The 15747-nt window shown below is 42.8% G+C and overlaps 1 protein-coding gene across 3 annotated transcripts in view; it reads right to left on the bottom strand.

The window, feature by feature from the left end:
• Window positions 1-10984, bottom strand: part of TGFBR3 (transforming growth factor beta receptor 3) — a 286700-nt gene extending 275716 nt beyond the window's left edge. For 2 of the 3 annotated variants that reach the window (XM_045547545.1, XM_045547544.1), the window contains exon 1: window positions 10581-10905. The gene's annotated coding sequence lies outside the window, so the exon portion shown is untranslated. Of the gene's footprint in view, window positions 1-10580 lie in introns of all 3 variants that reach the window. The other variant, XM_045547542.1, reaches the window with a different exon arrangement.
• Between the last annotated feature and the right edge of the window lie 4763 nt (window positions 10985-15747).

The raw sequence follows: 15747 nt of genomic DNA, 5'->3' as shown, positions 1-15747 counted from the left end.
CACGTGAGCTCAAATACCTGTCCTGCCTATTTCAAGCAATATAATTGGGGGCAACTTACTTAAACCTCCACATCTGATCTGTAAAGTAAAGACAATGATTCTATCTCCCTCATAGGGCTGTTATGAGGATTAAGTAATAACATATAAGGCACTTAATACCTAGTGTGTTGTCAGGGTTCAGGAAATGGTAGCTATGATTATTTTTAACCAGTTATTGATAACTCAGCTCCATTCAAGACAATTTATTTTCAATTTGATAGCTTTGAATCCCAGGGTTAAATTACACTGTCAGATTTGTATATGGCCAATAACTTCCTCCTAAGCCTTTGACTTCCTTGGCTGGGCTTCCTGTCCTGAGGAGGAGGGCCCTGAAGGAAGCACACAGATGTTATCTCGGTAAGAGCAGGAGACAAATTACTCTAGCTCTACTGTTGCAGTAATAGAAATTATGCTCTTCATTTCACATATCCCTACCCCCAAGAATCTGACACTGCTTCAGTACTGAATGTATTGGCCCTTGGATTCAAGTATTGGTTTCACAAGACCAGGTCCCACCAGTCTTGACTCCTCACTTGCACCACGGACAGGATCGAGTAGTAATTTCAATACAATCCTCTCCATGCTGAGAAGGGTTAAACTTCATTCCAAAATTAAGACAGTAATTTAAGTTTTAAAAGTCCTTTCTCCAATGTCCTTTTTGCCTGAAATTAACATTTTTCAAAGAAATTAGAATATCAAAGCAAAAGTCAAGAGTCATCTGGCCTGGCAGTCTGGAGACTGTTCCTTAGGGCACAGCCCCCGAGCAAGGCAACTATAAAAGGTACCTGGAGCAGCCAAGCAGATGGGCTCAGAACCAAGGAAGTTGTCAAGGCCCCCAAGGACATTCTGCCCCCTTTCCCCATACCCTAGCTCATTTCTTTAATGCTGTGTTTACTTTTCATCTTTGTAGACTGATGGGTTAGAGGGCAAACCACAAGCAAGAGAAACCACAGTAAGCCCATGCCTGCTAGAGGTAAAACGGGAATCATCCCAAACCACTTTAATGCTGGGGAGAGCCCACAGTGGCTGCTTCAAGTCAGACAATGAAAAAGAGGTCAGTGTTCAAGTCTTAAATGAGGATTTTTAAAAATCCGATTCTCCTCCTTCCAGACAGAGCTAATGTTCCCCCCCACCCCCTTTTTCTTTTAGAGACAGGGTCTTGCTCTGTTGCCCAGGCTGAAGTGCAATGGTGCAATCCTCGAACTCCTGGGCCCAAGCGATCCTCCCACCTTAGCCTCCCAAAGTGCTGGGATCATAGGCATGAGCCACTGCGCCTGGCCTGACTTTCTCTTTTTAATGCCCTGAGTGCACATATAACTGGAGCTAAAGGAAATCCATAAAGTCTTTCTTCTTCTCATTCATTTATTCATTCAATAAATATTTATGCAGTCTCTGCTCCATACCAAGACAGTTCCAGGTATGAGTATTCAACAGGAAACAAAACATAAAAATCTCTGCCCTGATGGAGCTTATATTCTAGTCAGGGGAGACAGACTATAAATGAGATATGTAATTGTATAATATATTAGACAAAGATAAATGCTAAGAAAACAAAACAGAGAAGAGGGAAAGGAAGTATGTGTGTGGGTCTCTGGTTTGTTTCTGTTTTGAATAAGGACCTACAGGAAGTGAACTCTGTATGTATTTGGGAGAAAAGCACTCCAAGCAAAAGAAACAGCACATGCAAAGGCCCTGCAACAGCATGTCTGGCGTGCTCAGGGACAGAAAGCAGGCCAGGCAGCTGGAGCAGAGTGAGCAAGCCAGAGAGCACAGGAGAGAGGTCAAAGGGGTAACAGGCAAGGGAGTGGTGGGCTGCTTGTTCAGGGCTTTACAGATCACTCTAAGAATTTTGGCTTTTACTCTGAGAAAGATAAGAATAAGAGAGTGTCATAAGCAAAGGAATAATGGGATCTGACTTAGGTTTTATAAGAATAATCATTCCAGCTATGGGGTGGAGACTAAATTGCAGAGGGGCAAGGAGGGAAACATGCTCCCTAGCTGTGTGATCTTGAGTAGGCCACCTAACCTCCCTGGGTGTTCTCATCTTTAGAGGGACTTAAAGACAATTATTCTAAGCCCCACTCTAACCCTAAACTTAATGATTCTGAGTTAATTTGCTGAGTCTTTCCTATAGCTATAATTTATATAGACTGTAAGCCTGATCTTTCCTCAAAGCTTTAACTGAAGTGGAACTGAGTTGAAGAAGTCAGGTTGACAAACACATACTACAAACCAGGCCCATGCTACAACCCAGCATACAAAGACTGTACGACTTGCTCCTGCTCTGGCAAAGTCCACAGTCTTCCAGGGGAAGAAAGCACGTTCTCATGAACTAGCAGGAGAAGCACCTGCCAGGAGGAGCACGTGAAGCTGTCACCAGAGGAGCTGACAACAGAGAGAACCTGGAAGAATCGAGGACCACCACAGAGAAGGGAAAGGACGGACGTGGGAAGTAAATGCGGCGGCACGTGCACCACAAAAGTAGTATGTTGGGTTTTGGACTCAATTTTAACAGAAAGACCTACAGAATAACCAGGTGGCACCATCCAATAGGCTGCTAGGAATATGGGTATGAAATATAAAACTGGGAGTTACTGCCATGAAGCACAGAAATATGAGCAACTTAACGTAGACAAGAGAAGAGAAGAGAAGAGAAGAGAGGAGAGGAGAGGAGAGGAGAGGAGGAGAGGAGAGAGAAAGGAAAGGGAAAATGGAACCCTGGAGAATGCCAACACAAAGGGATTGAACATGGAAAAAGAAGAATGAAGAGAGATCAGGAACATAAGAGGAAAACCTGGAGAACTAGTTCCAGGGAATCCAAGAAAATAAAATGTGGGGAAAAGAGGAAAGTAAAGCAGCAAATGCATGAGGGAGAGGACAATGAAGATGCTGACCGAAAGCAAGCAGGGAACTTTGCACTTAGCACCTCTTCTAGCGCTGCCTGTGTCATGGCACGGTGGGCGTGGGAGCCTGCCTGCAGCAGGCCACGGAGTAAATGGGAGGTGAGAAGAAAAGAAGGGCTAAAACTAGCCCTGACAAGGCTACATGTTATCAAAGCTTCTGTGCCATCAGGAAAGTCTTATTCAACACTCTGTGGAGGTGTAAGGTGTGAGAAACAGGAACTAAGACCTGCTGGGGGTGATCTTCTGGTGGTGGAAAGGAGATTTCTTAGTTAACACCTAGGTCTCACGGGACCACTAATCCTGAAACTAACAGCAGACATTCAGAAAGGCTAGTAGCTTCTGACAAGTGCTGAGGACAATACATTCACCCACACATCGTCCAACTAGTTAGACTTTTCACCTCCATGCCCTTCTCACACTAGCATCCCTAGTTTTTCTCCCCTAGCAGAATAATGCTAAACAGCAGGGACTACATTTCAGTTCAAGGCATGGTAAAAGGTGTAACAAGAAACCATAGCACCTACTACCAAATATGATGCTGTGAGCCCATAACCTGGCACCATTCAGACGAGACAAGGCATCACCAAAAACACAAGCCAGGTCCCAGAACACTGGGCCCAAACCCCTTAGTATCAGCACATGCTGCCTAAATGCTCTTCCGTTTGCTCTCTGAGAAACATGAGCCAAAGGAGCAGAAAGTTTTTAATCCTAAATTTATTCTTATTTTCCAATACACAGTGCTTAAGAAAAATCTGAAAGTCAACAGAAAAAAAAGCAGATTCTTTAAAATGTGTGTCTGCAGTCCTTTCTCCTTTACCCTTTGCAAAAAAGCAACCCAACTCCCAAATGATCATTTTTCTTGGCTTAATTTCACTATTTTTTGTGATACATAATTGGAAACAGACTGCTTTTTCCTGGCTTTAAAGAACAGGATCTTCGGGGTTATAAGAGTTGCCAACTACAGAACCTCAACCTTAGCAAAATTTCTTTTGCAAACTTCTTACCTATACACCTAGTTGAAATATATATTAATTCCAAAGAAAACATCTAAATTCCTATTATTATGCAAAAGTGGATTTTCTCCTAACAAATTAGATATTCCTCTCCCTTTCTTTGCCTCCCTAACCATTTAAACAAAGTGGAATCCTGCTTTGTGTTCGGCTATCTCCCATTCAAACATTACCAAAAGCCCTACCCAGCATGGTATCTACATGGGATACTTTCTGGAGGCATTTTCAAGAATTTAGTAGAACTGGTTCTACAGGAAACCTCCCTATTTAGCCCACACACTGAATGAAATTAAAACCTTGAACATCTTAGAAAGCAACCACTCTAAAAATGAAATAAGGATGCCACAAACTGAAAAAGGCATAAATACGGAAAAACGTGAAATGTAACAAGTAGATCATGCTTCCCCTGGCTCCTGTGTCAAAAACATGATACAACCAATGGCTGTGCAGCAACTGTAATGAATAATGAGTATGATGGATTAAAAACAAAAAGACAGGTGGCTTTACAAAATGGGTTGTTAGCCTAAGTATTTTTTCATGATTCATATGGTATATTACAAATATAAGACAAGTAACGATCTCTCTAAATCTCAAATATAAGAAAACTAATAGGAATTGTCTGCTCAGAAAGTCTTTGGCAAAAAGAGACCAGCAATAGTAAACATGCCCATTTAGAAGATCAGAAACTTCTCCCACACACATAGGGAAGACCTTACACTGCAATGGTGCAAAATGTACGTAATGAGTCACTGGTGCTTTCCCTTAACGTTGAATTTAATTTGCCAGCCAACTGCACAAAGTCTAATACAACAAAATGAGACATTGATTCTGTATGGACACTCAAGAGTTTTGTCTTTGAGTATATTTTGTTTTAAAGAAAAAAACCATAAAAGAGGGAACTCAACAGTGAGTGAGAATCACACAAAAGCACTTAGGGTGCCACATGAACAAAGGGCTTTGTGATTAGAATGTAAGTATTTCACCTCAAATAACCTTCTAAGTATGAAGAAAAAAGCCACATTCTACACCAGCAATTATCATACAGTTAGCTAATTATAAAATGAAATTTGCAAATAGCCACCAGTGTATTTTTGCATCCAAAGACCAATAGCATACTGTCAAAACACATAAATCACTAAAAATGCTAACAAAATGATACTCCCAAAAGGGACTCTTTTCACTCACCAAATGGAATTAAGTATTCATCAAGTTTCCATTAACAAAGTAGTATGATACAAATTAAAAAAGAAATCCAAAGTTCTGCTAGACCCTGCACCTGGCCTATTTGGCGTTCTCACCCACCAGTGGTGGTTAGTCATCCTGCCTCCGAAACTGCAGACCTGCTCCCAAGGCAATCAGATAAACAGGGAAGCTCAAGGACTAGTATCTGTAAAGACTGTTTTCTAAAGGTCATTTTTTCAGGGACTAATCAACCTAGATGTGTTTTCACAAATGATCCATCAGCCATTTTACACAAAAAAACTGACCTTCAGCATATACCAGAGACATGAATTATGTGCTTGGAAGGACAGAAAAGCAGGTGTTTCAGCCTCCTGCAAACAGCACCCAACCCCAAAGGCCCCTTTCACTTGTAGTCCAGTGTCCAAGAGGTAGGAAAAGTATATGCTTCTTGTATAACCCTTTTTCTTAAAGTGGAGGTAGAGCTAACATTTCACACTTAATTCTACATTATTATCCTGGCAACTATTTAATATTAAATTCTAAAAATGAACTTTACCAGGCTCTACATATCACCGAGTCCTCTTCCCAGCCTGGAAGAAGCTTTCAACATAAAGGAATCACCAGCACTATCAGCAGACATTAACCTTCCCTCCACCCCCATAATTATCTTCAGCAGGATATATTAGGATAGCCTGAAGGAATGGTTCTGGGGCTATAGTTCCAGACCTTCCCTTTTAAATATGGTCTCCACCCCTCATAAGTAGTTGTCAGCCTATTAAGCCTTGATCTTTGGCCTGGAAAATTGAAGAATAAAAACATGAAGAATAAGGTCCAAATGAAAGTAGTTTCACGCAGAATTTATATGAATGTTGCTTCAAACACACATCTTGGTCGAGAGCGATAAAAATCATTACTCTCCAAGGTGGGGAATAAGAATGCTTAGAAATCTGCTAAATCTTAAGTAAGAACTTTGCAAGCAGAGAAAAAAAAAACTCAATGTCAGCAAACAAATGTGCTATTTCAAAAGATATAAAACAAGAAATCTAGAAATGGACAGAGCCCAGGAAATGGACCTAGATCCTTTTTGTAAGGCCCTTCCAAGCTGTATTGATTTATTTCAGCTTGACTAGAAATCGAACAAATTAGCAACAGCTTGTATTTTATGAAATGGTACAAAAGAAACAATGCTATCATTCCAAGTGTTACTCTGAAGATGTGGAACCAGAGAAATTACTGCTATGGATCTTGGTACACTTAATTTTCTTCCACAACACAAACACCTTCATTCAATATGTTAAAGGCTCACTGTTATTTGTTAAACTCTAGCTTTTCATATAACCTAGAGTCACTCTTACATTCCAAATTGTCTATATTCCCCATGGCAATGCAAGATTGCTTTCAAGTTAAGGACCCCTACAAACATTTATCTTACTCAGGTTATGCAAATTTCAAAAAGTAGTTAGCATTTTTTAAATTTAAAAAAAGTTTTAAATAAGTTTGAAAAGTTAAGAAAAATGTTCCAAAGGACTGACTGAAACAGCAATAAAATCACTTTAAAAAAAACTGTTCTGTAGTAAGTAGTAAGTCTGACAATTATAATTTTTCATCCAATATCAATGAAAAAACAGAAAAAAAATATATTTCAAAATGAATTATCAAGAATAGGATAATACAAAATGACCACAGAGCAGAATTACCCAGGAAAAATATTAAAGCAATGTTACTATTTACACTGCTGTTCTCTAAATTCTAACTGTTCTGTCTGTTAAGCCTAAAATGTAAAGTCGAAACCTTTCACAGATTTATGATCCCAGGAAACTGGTCATCATTTATATGCTAAAGAAGTCAGTAGTGATCACCTTAGAACTCAAAGGACAGTTGAGTTCCCTGGGCTCTTAGGCTCAGATTCTGCCCTCAGAAAAACAAGTAGTCACCTGACTTTTACAAGTTACAACCAAGTCTGCATGCAAAAGAGAAAGAGTAATTCCTTTGAGTCTTAAAAAGAATGGGACAATAGTTTCCTTCTAGTGAACCAATGTTGTCAATCCTTAAAGGCTTTCCAAGAGAAAACCCTAGGCTACTTTAAGCCTCCCCACTATCAGAGGACTGAATGAGGACAGCTAATTTGCTGAACTTTAAGACCACGAACCATAAACCTATTAGGGAAGAGGGCATTGATAAATGTTTGCTGAATCAGTAAACTAGATCAGAGCATGGAAGATTAAATGAGATCCTAAAACACTACTTTGTAGTGTGAGTGAAATGCTAAGATTTAGGAAGAAGTGGCTGGGTACGGTGGCTCACGCCTGTAATCCTGGCACTCTGGGAAGCTGAGGAAGGAGGATGGCTTGAGCTCAGGAGTTCGAGACCAGCCTGAACAAGAGCAAGACTCCATCTCTGCTGAAAATAGAAAAAATTAACTGGGCGTGGTGGCACACGCCTGTAGTCCCAGCTACTCTGGAGGCTGAGGCAGGAGGATCGCTTAAGCCCAGGAGTTTGAGGTTGCTATGAGCTAGGCTGATGCCATGGCACTCTAGCTCGGGCGACGGAGTGAGATTCTATCTCAAAAAAAAAAATTATTAAAAAAAATAGAAGCGACTAAGTTTGAAAGTTATTTCAAAGTAGGATCTATTGGACCCTGACTTGGTAAATGAAATAAAGTTAATCAATACTACATCATACACAAGAAACAAGAAAGGAAACTAGCCTACAAAACTGAAGACAAAAATTGAAAACCTTTTTTAAAAGTCAGTTTGATTGATTTTTCCAAGCATGTTACTTCTTAAATATTGTTTATATTTGTAGGTATGAGTGTCCACAGACACTTGTATCCTAGTATCAAATATGATACTTCTGAACTATTACTATACTAAAATATAAGCCTCTGAGGAATGCACAGTAATAGAACTGCTATTATTTAGGATTAACAATTCCTTATTGTCTTAGACTTGGAAGATGTTAATGAAAGATGAAAATGACAGGATTGTGAACACACCAACCTCCCTGAGAACAAAGTCATTATATCCGGTTTTCTACAAAACACAAATGAGGATCATTACAAAAGGATTCACAACGGATTTCTCTGGGGTGCCAGTTCTCCTAGATAACTTGAAATATTATTCAAACTACATTAAATTATTTTACATACATACCTCTTAAGGAAAACAAATTGAAAAAACAACATGTGTGTGTATTAAATATCTGTCCAGCCACCATAGAGTTCTTGATATATATCCAAACTTTAAGCCCTGTCCTCGAGGTCATTCTTATTTTAATCAGTTGAAATTAAATCAAGTTCTCCATTGCAAACTCAGAAAACAACCTGGTTATTCTGCTAGATAAAGCCACAGCATTTTCCATTTCCAAAATGTATGTTTAATACTCTAAAAACTGGTTTATGTGCCTTATAGATATCAACAGTGTGTTGTGCGCCCCCTATTGACTAGTATTGAAAATAACAACGAATTCCCCAGGGATTGCCCTTTGAAGTGCTGGGGTTCAAAAGTATGTTGGTGATTTCTGTATTTAAAAACATGAGCTGAATCAACAGTTGTTAGGCAAAGCTGTCATGTAATGGTCAGATTCCATCAAAACAGGAAAAATTAAAGTTGACAAAGACAAACTGAAGGGCAAAAAAAAAAAAAAAATATGCTGAAGCCTTGAAACACTAAACAATGCAGAATTAAAGCCAAAAGCAGAGAACACCAAGAAACATAGCAACATCCTTTGACACAATGGCATGAAATCAATTCCATATTAATAGCCCTTAAGGGGGTAAGAATTATTTCCCTGCCTCCTTTGCCAACCCCAAGCTGTTTCCTAAGGAAGCCAAGTAAGGGTGATCAACAATGTCTGGAAAATTAATAAAAGAAATTAAGAATAAAGATCCATATTAATACAAGTCCGAGTTCTATTTATAATTATTTGGGGCCAGTTTCAAAGGAGCTGTAATTTGACACCTTCATAAATACATATAATCACCTAAATTAATCACAGATATTTGCGTTTCAAGAGATAGTGCTCCACTCAAATAGAAAGCTACAGGATGGGAGAAGACGCATGGACCGACTGAACACAACTCTATGCGCACACACATCTGACTACACTTGCTGCTCTCTGCTGGCGTCAGAACTAACAAAACTGTGTGAGATCTTGGACAAGCAACTTAACCTCTAGTGTCTTATCTGTAAAATGGGGCTATTAATGGTGTTTTTACTGTAGAGTTGGTATGAAGATTAAGTGCGCAAACTACAGACTCAACAAGCGTTACTTATTATTATTACCCAAAAAGAACAACTGCACAAGAAAGTAATTGCAGGGTGAGTACCAATTCAGGAAGATTAAAAGATCTTGACAAGTGTTTTTACTGCGTGTGGAGACTTGTCCCCTCCCCAAACGCTCATTTCGTGGAAGGGAGGTGGAACTCAGAAATGCCTGGTGCCCCGTCTCAATCTGTCACTCCTACTACCCCTACCCTCGTCGCTCTTCTCCTGCCACCGCAGGGCTGGGGGCAAGCAGCGCTAACACCCGTGCAGTACTGACTCGGCGCCAGGCACTGTTCTAGCACCTCACACATATTAAATCATTCAATCCTCACAGCAACTTTATGAGGCCAGTACTCTGATCCCCATTTCACAGCTAGGGAAATGGGGCGAATTTCTTCTCCCAGCTTTTTTGCGTGGACACCACATCCATTAAGTTCTGCTCTGCCAAGGTAATTCACGCTTGACACGCTGGCTCCGTGCACTATGCGGTTCTGGAAAGTGGGGCAAATGCCCTAATAAGAACAAGTCTGCAAGCAGATTCTTCTAGCAACAGTCCAAGATTTCTAAATTTGTCTTAATCAAATTAACACACTAAGAGAGCCTTCAAAATAAAGGGGGTGCGTTCTCCGCGGGATCTCCGGGCTGCAGCGTGCGGCGCCGCCCGCAAAGCACCCGAGGGCGCGGCCAGTGGCGAGCGCGGCTCCAGTCGGAGCGCGAGTCCCGCAGCCGCAGCCTCGGCCACAGCAATTGAGCGCAAACCCACAACAAACCTTTCCCACCGACGCTGTCACGCGCCCGGAGGGAAGTGGCCGGCGCGCCCCGCAGGGGTCAGAAGGAACCGCGGAGAGGAAGAGTAAGGGCGGGCGTGGAGAATTCCTCCCCGACACAGAGCATCGCCCAGAGCACTGCCCATCCGCGGCGGCCGCTGCCCTCGCACCTCCTGCCGCAGGTCCCCGCTCCTCGGTGCGTAAACACCGCCCGACCAGCGCCGCCCTGCCAAGCCCGGAGGTCCCGGTGGCCGGAGCGGTCCCGGCCGGGAAGCAGGCACAGACAGCCCGCGCAGACGACGGGCACCGCGAAGCCTGCAAGAGCCCCGCGGCCCGAGCGGGTGCTGAGCGGGCGGAGCAGCCAGGGGCGTCCGGGCGCGGGCTGCAGCGCCGCGGGGCCGGGCCAGCACGTACCTCGGAGGCGGTGTGTCAAGCGCAGACCCACCCGCGGCAAGTTGGAGGAAAGCACAGCAAAGTTTCCCCGCCCAGCGCTCGGCGGCCGCGAGCTCCAGCAGCTGCTGCGCCGCGGCGCAACTACGCCATCCGGACCCGCCGGGGACTTTCACCTCCTGCAGGGAGCTCGGGGAATCGCGCAGAGAAAGTGGCCGGGCGCGAGAGCCGCCGACTTCCCTCCCTCACTCACTGGGAAGAGGAAAATGCCGCTCGGCGTCCCCGAAACCCTCGATTACCCCCATCGGGCCGACCCAGCGCACTGGCTCTAGCTCCCACACACGCGGGCGGGGACGGGCGGGACGCCACAGCAATCAGCGCGCGGGGGGAAGGGCGCTCTCCTCGGTCGTCCCCACCGGGGGGCTCTCGGCCGCCCAGAAACTCCTCCTCCCGCTCCCGCCTCCTCCCTCCTCCCCTTCGCCTCCCCCGCTGATGCTTGAGCCCCGAGCGCTGCTCGAGCCTGCGTTTCCCTTCGGGCCGAGGAAGCGAGGGCATAAGGGGCTCGGGGTGCGGCCGGGCTCAGCGCGCCCAGGTTGGGGTGGCGGGTGGGGGCCCCTGTCCCAGGGGAAGCGCAAGCTGCAGGGACTCTCTACTTCAAACTAGGTCCTTCAAACTTTCCAGGGCTCTCTGGAAGAGTTGGGTTTTTATTTGGGTCCTCTGTCTTGATATAAAAATTCTGACACCTCAAATAATCTGATCGCACCCTCTTGCCCACTCCCCAGCACAGCCCCCCGCGTGCACTTTCATTCTGTCCCTGTTTGTTTTTTTCCCAGCCTCCAATCCCGCTTGTTATCACGCTTTGATGGTGGGCGCCGCCGGCGGAGTCTTGCCTCTTCCTTTCTAACAGCTGAGAGTGCATTACCCAGGCGTTTCCCTGCTCGCTAAATAAATTAACACAAATAATGGAGCTAGGTCAGCATTACTGGCGTTACCCTGAGGTTGGCGCGGTATAATGAGTGTTGGCAGTGCAATATCCTGCATACACGTGCCTGCGAACTGTCCGCTGCAAGAGTTGAATGAGGAAATCAGACGACTTTGACACCCCTCTTTACATTCCGTTTTTCTATTAAAAGATATACTTAAATAGTAGGACACTGTCATATATGCAGGCAGGTGAAATGACCGTGAACTGACTGGGGTTTCAGACAGCAGCCTTGCAGTCCTAACTGTGGGATCTTGCACAAACTGCTTAAACTCTTCTAGGCTCAGTCTTCTCTTTAAAATGAAGGGGTTGGCCTTCCAGTTCTAAAGGTCTGGGCCTTTAATATGTTGGAGAGTGGGATGGGGAGAATTCTCATAGGATGCCTGACATTATTATTTGGGAAGTTATTAGCGTTCCCTACTTTGAGAGAACAGGGAATATTTCTCATCCTTTCTCTCATACCTATGCATAGAGAATCCACCCCATGGGAGATTTGTTCACAAAGGTCAAATGTCATTGATCACTTAAATTACTGTAAAAACCTCCTAATGAATCATTCCTTTTTTCCCAGATATTTATTGAGCACCAACTGAATGAGAGACTTGAGCTAGGGATTCAGAATACAAATAGGCATAATGCTTTGAAGGAATAAAAAGTCCAGTGAAGTCAGCCTCAACACTCATACAGTGTCTCTAAGTTTAGGACCTTAAGGTTTCTCCTAGACTCAGATTGCATAGTATTCATGCCTCAAGTTATCAAGTTTTAGTTTCAAGTGCAGACATGAACACTTGAACTGGGTGTGAATATTTATTCCCACATTTAAATGTATCAATCATATGGAAGTTTTCTAAATAAAATGGCATGGTAGAAAAAAAGAAAGGAACCAAATCCTAGATAATTTAGGAGTGTCTTTTTTCTTTTTTTCTTTCTTTTTTTTTTTTTTTTTGAGATGGGGTCTTGCTTTGTTGTCCAAGCTGGCCTCAAACTCCTGGGCTCAAGGGACCCCCCCAACTCAGCCTCTGAAGTAGCTGGAACTACGGGCACGGTGGTGCCCAGTTTGACAGTATCTTGTCTTTAAAGAGTGATGAAAGGCTGGGTGCGGTGGCTCATGCCTATAATCCTAGCATTTTGGGAGGCCAAGGCAGGAGGATCACTTGAGGCCAGGAGTTCAAGACCAGCCTGAGCAAGAGTGAGACCCCCATCTCTACAAAAAAATAGAAAAATTAGCTAGACATGTTGGCACTGACCTGTAATCCCAGCTACCTAGAGGCTGAGGCAGGAGGATTGCTTGAGCCCAGGAGTTTGAGGTTGCAATGAGTTTGAGGTAAAGATGATTACTTTAGCCCAGGTGACAGAGAGAGACTCTGTCTCAAAAAAAAAAAAAGAATGATGAAGCAACTGTTCTCTATGGAGCCAGATTCACAGTAATTCATCAACATCTGTTGGACAATTTCTCCATGCCAGGCAGGATACTAAACACTCTATACATATGAGCACTTCTCCTAACCCTTTGAGGCTATATACAAATGAAGCCTATATACAAACGCATTCACAAATTGAGGCCTTATAACTTGCCAAGCTAGTATAGCTAATAAGTAAGAAGGCCAGGATTCAAACCTTTCCACCTAGCTTGAAGCCCAAGTCCTCAACTACCAGGCTCTACTATCTGTAGAGCTACAGGCAAGATTAAAGGGTGTTTGGCTTTTGGTTTTTGGTTTTTTAATTTAGAGCTATTTAGTTTTGGTAGTTGATTTGGAAAAACACAAGAAATTTTATCAGTTTTTACAAAACTAACAATGTCCATACAGATATCTCCTTTTTAAATGCCCTTTTTTTTTTTTTTTAAAGATAAGGCATCATTCTGTTGCTCAGACTGGAGCGCAGTGGTGCGATCATAGCTCATTGCAACTTCCAACTCCTTGGCTCAAGCCATTCTCCTGACTTAGCGTCTCAAATAACTGGGACTACAGACAAACGCCACCGTGCCCAGCTAATTTTTTTCATTTTTTTAGTGACAGGCACAGGGTCTCACTATGTTGCCCTGGCTGATCTCCAACTCCAGGCCTCAAGTGATCCTCCTGCCTCAGCTCCCCAAGTCGCTGAGATTATAGACATGAGCCACCGCATCCAGCTCTCTTCTTTAAATCTTCATGCCATTGTTCAATGTCATGGTATTAGCAGAAACCCAGATACCCGAAGCCCAGAGCAAGGATTTAAAATAAACTTAAATTTTTGGTTCCTAGGCAAAGCTCTAAAAAAGGGTTCCCCTGCCTTTCATCAATGGCAATATTAACTGATCTCTAAGGGGATGGATCCTCTCCTTTCATTGGTTTCTTATGATCTAGGACTGCTTTCAAGTTACAGTATTTGTTACTGTAAGATTCCAGCTTTCTTTTGGTGGTGTCTTAGACATTTCTGAATTTTTTCAAAATGAATTGTAAGCAGGAAGGTGAAATGAAGAGGGGCACTTTATCTCACTTGAGAAAAAATGATTGACAGCAGTCTAGGCAAGGTGGCTCATGCCTGTAATCCCAGCACTTTCGGAGGTTGAGGCAGGAGCATCACTTAAGCCCAAGAGTTCAAGGCTGCAGTGAGTTATGATCCCACCACTGCACTCCAGCCTGGGTGACAGAGCAAGACCTTGTCTCAAAAAAAAAAGTCTTTGACAGCAGAGACTCTCAGTGATTTACTGAGGCTGTGTTTCCCAAAAGGAACCGCCCTCCTATAGGTGTGGACCCACATGTTTACAATGACTCATATTTAGTGGCACGTCTCCAGATTCTGCTGATTAACAGAAAATTAAACAAATTCATAATAACTCATTTATGTCACTAATGCCATATGGTGACTCTACCCAGGTTCCTTATAGAACCAAACACCTCAATTTTCTGAAAGACCACATCATTGCAAAACTCATTTTGTTGTTTCTCTTTTTAAACAAATCCTAATAAAGTACTTAGCACATGCTTCACACTTTATAAATGTTAACTCATTAAATCCTTAGAACAGCTCTATTATCCTCATTTTACAGATTAGAAAATGATGCACAGAGAGGGTAGGTAACTTGCCCAACATCACACAACCAGCAAGTGACAGAGCCAGGAAGCAGAGCCTGACTGGGAGACTGTGCTCTGAATCTCCACTTTGTGCTGCAGGTGAAAGTGAGCCCCCTTCCTCTCAGAGAAAGTCGCATATTTTTAAAGCTGAATTCTTTAAAACTTTCAAAAGACAAAAAAGTTTGTTTAGAAAAAATATTACCCCATCACCACCGCTGCAACCCAGTAAAGGACACTAACTTAAAGTTTGTCTAATGCAGCCAACAGCTTGGAGGCAATTGCACAACTACTCTTAAGAATGTGTGACAGAACATGAGCCAAATGTTCCAAAATTGTTGTGACAGGACACTGGTCTACAAACTACAGCATGTGCTCTTATTTTCTGGTTGGTTAACTTATTATTACAGACAGATTTACTACTTCATTTCTAAAATTCACTCATAAAGATTCTGATTCATACATGTTGGTATTTTATATGTCATCATAATCTAAGGCCATAATTTAAAGCCACATTTTCTATATCTATATCCAAGATTAGAATTGAGTTTTCACTGATAAAATTTGCAGCTGGCAAATTTCAAATTGATGAGGAAAAAATACTAACAAATGAACCTGTATGCAGAGCAGAGTCCAAAACAGACATCTGCTTTAGACCTGGTGAATTCTACAGAGAATTCAGAAATAAAAATCCAAAGCAAATTTCCTTAAAGTAACCACAGAGTTACTGCAAACTTGCCATTTCCTCTGACCATGCAGAGCCTCCAATGGAGGTTTCCACAATACACCTTCAATTTCCCCCTCAGCTGGGATTCTGACAAAGCAAGAAACTTCACACCATTTCAAAGTGACAGCAAAGCCCCTTGAGATTGCTGTGGTCAGAGCTCCATAGGGGACATGGCAGAGCCTAGCTCTCTCAGCAGCAGGAGCTGAGATTCCAGAGGGAGAACTCTGTCCCCAGCTCCACCTCCATAGCACCCCGCAGAGAGCTAGCCCCACCCCTTTTGTTTTCTGTTTTTTGTTTATTGGGCTTTGGCCTGGAGAAGAAAAAAAAAGAATCATGAATTATGAAATGTTATTTTGTGCTCAGGGGACCTAAAGAGACAAGGGGCACCTAGGACATATATTAATATATGTAAATGTTACAAATTTCAGG

This window comes from Lemur catta, chromosome 3 (assembly GCF_020740605.2).
Source record: "Lemur catta isolate mLemCat1 chromosome 3, mLemCat1.pri, whole genome shotgun sequence".
NCBI classification, from domain to species: Eukaryota; Metazoa; Chordata; class Mammalia; order Primates; family Lemuridae; genus Lemur; species Lemur catta.
Note: the sequence above shows the minus strand (reverse complement) of the source record. Positions and strands in the feature narration are given on the sequence as shown.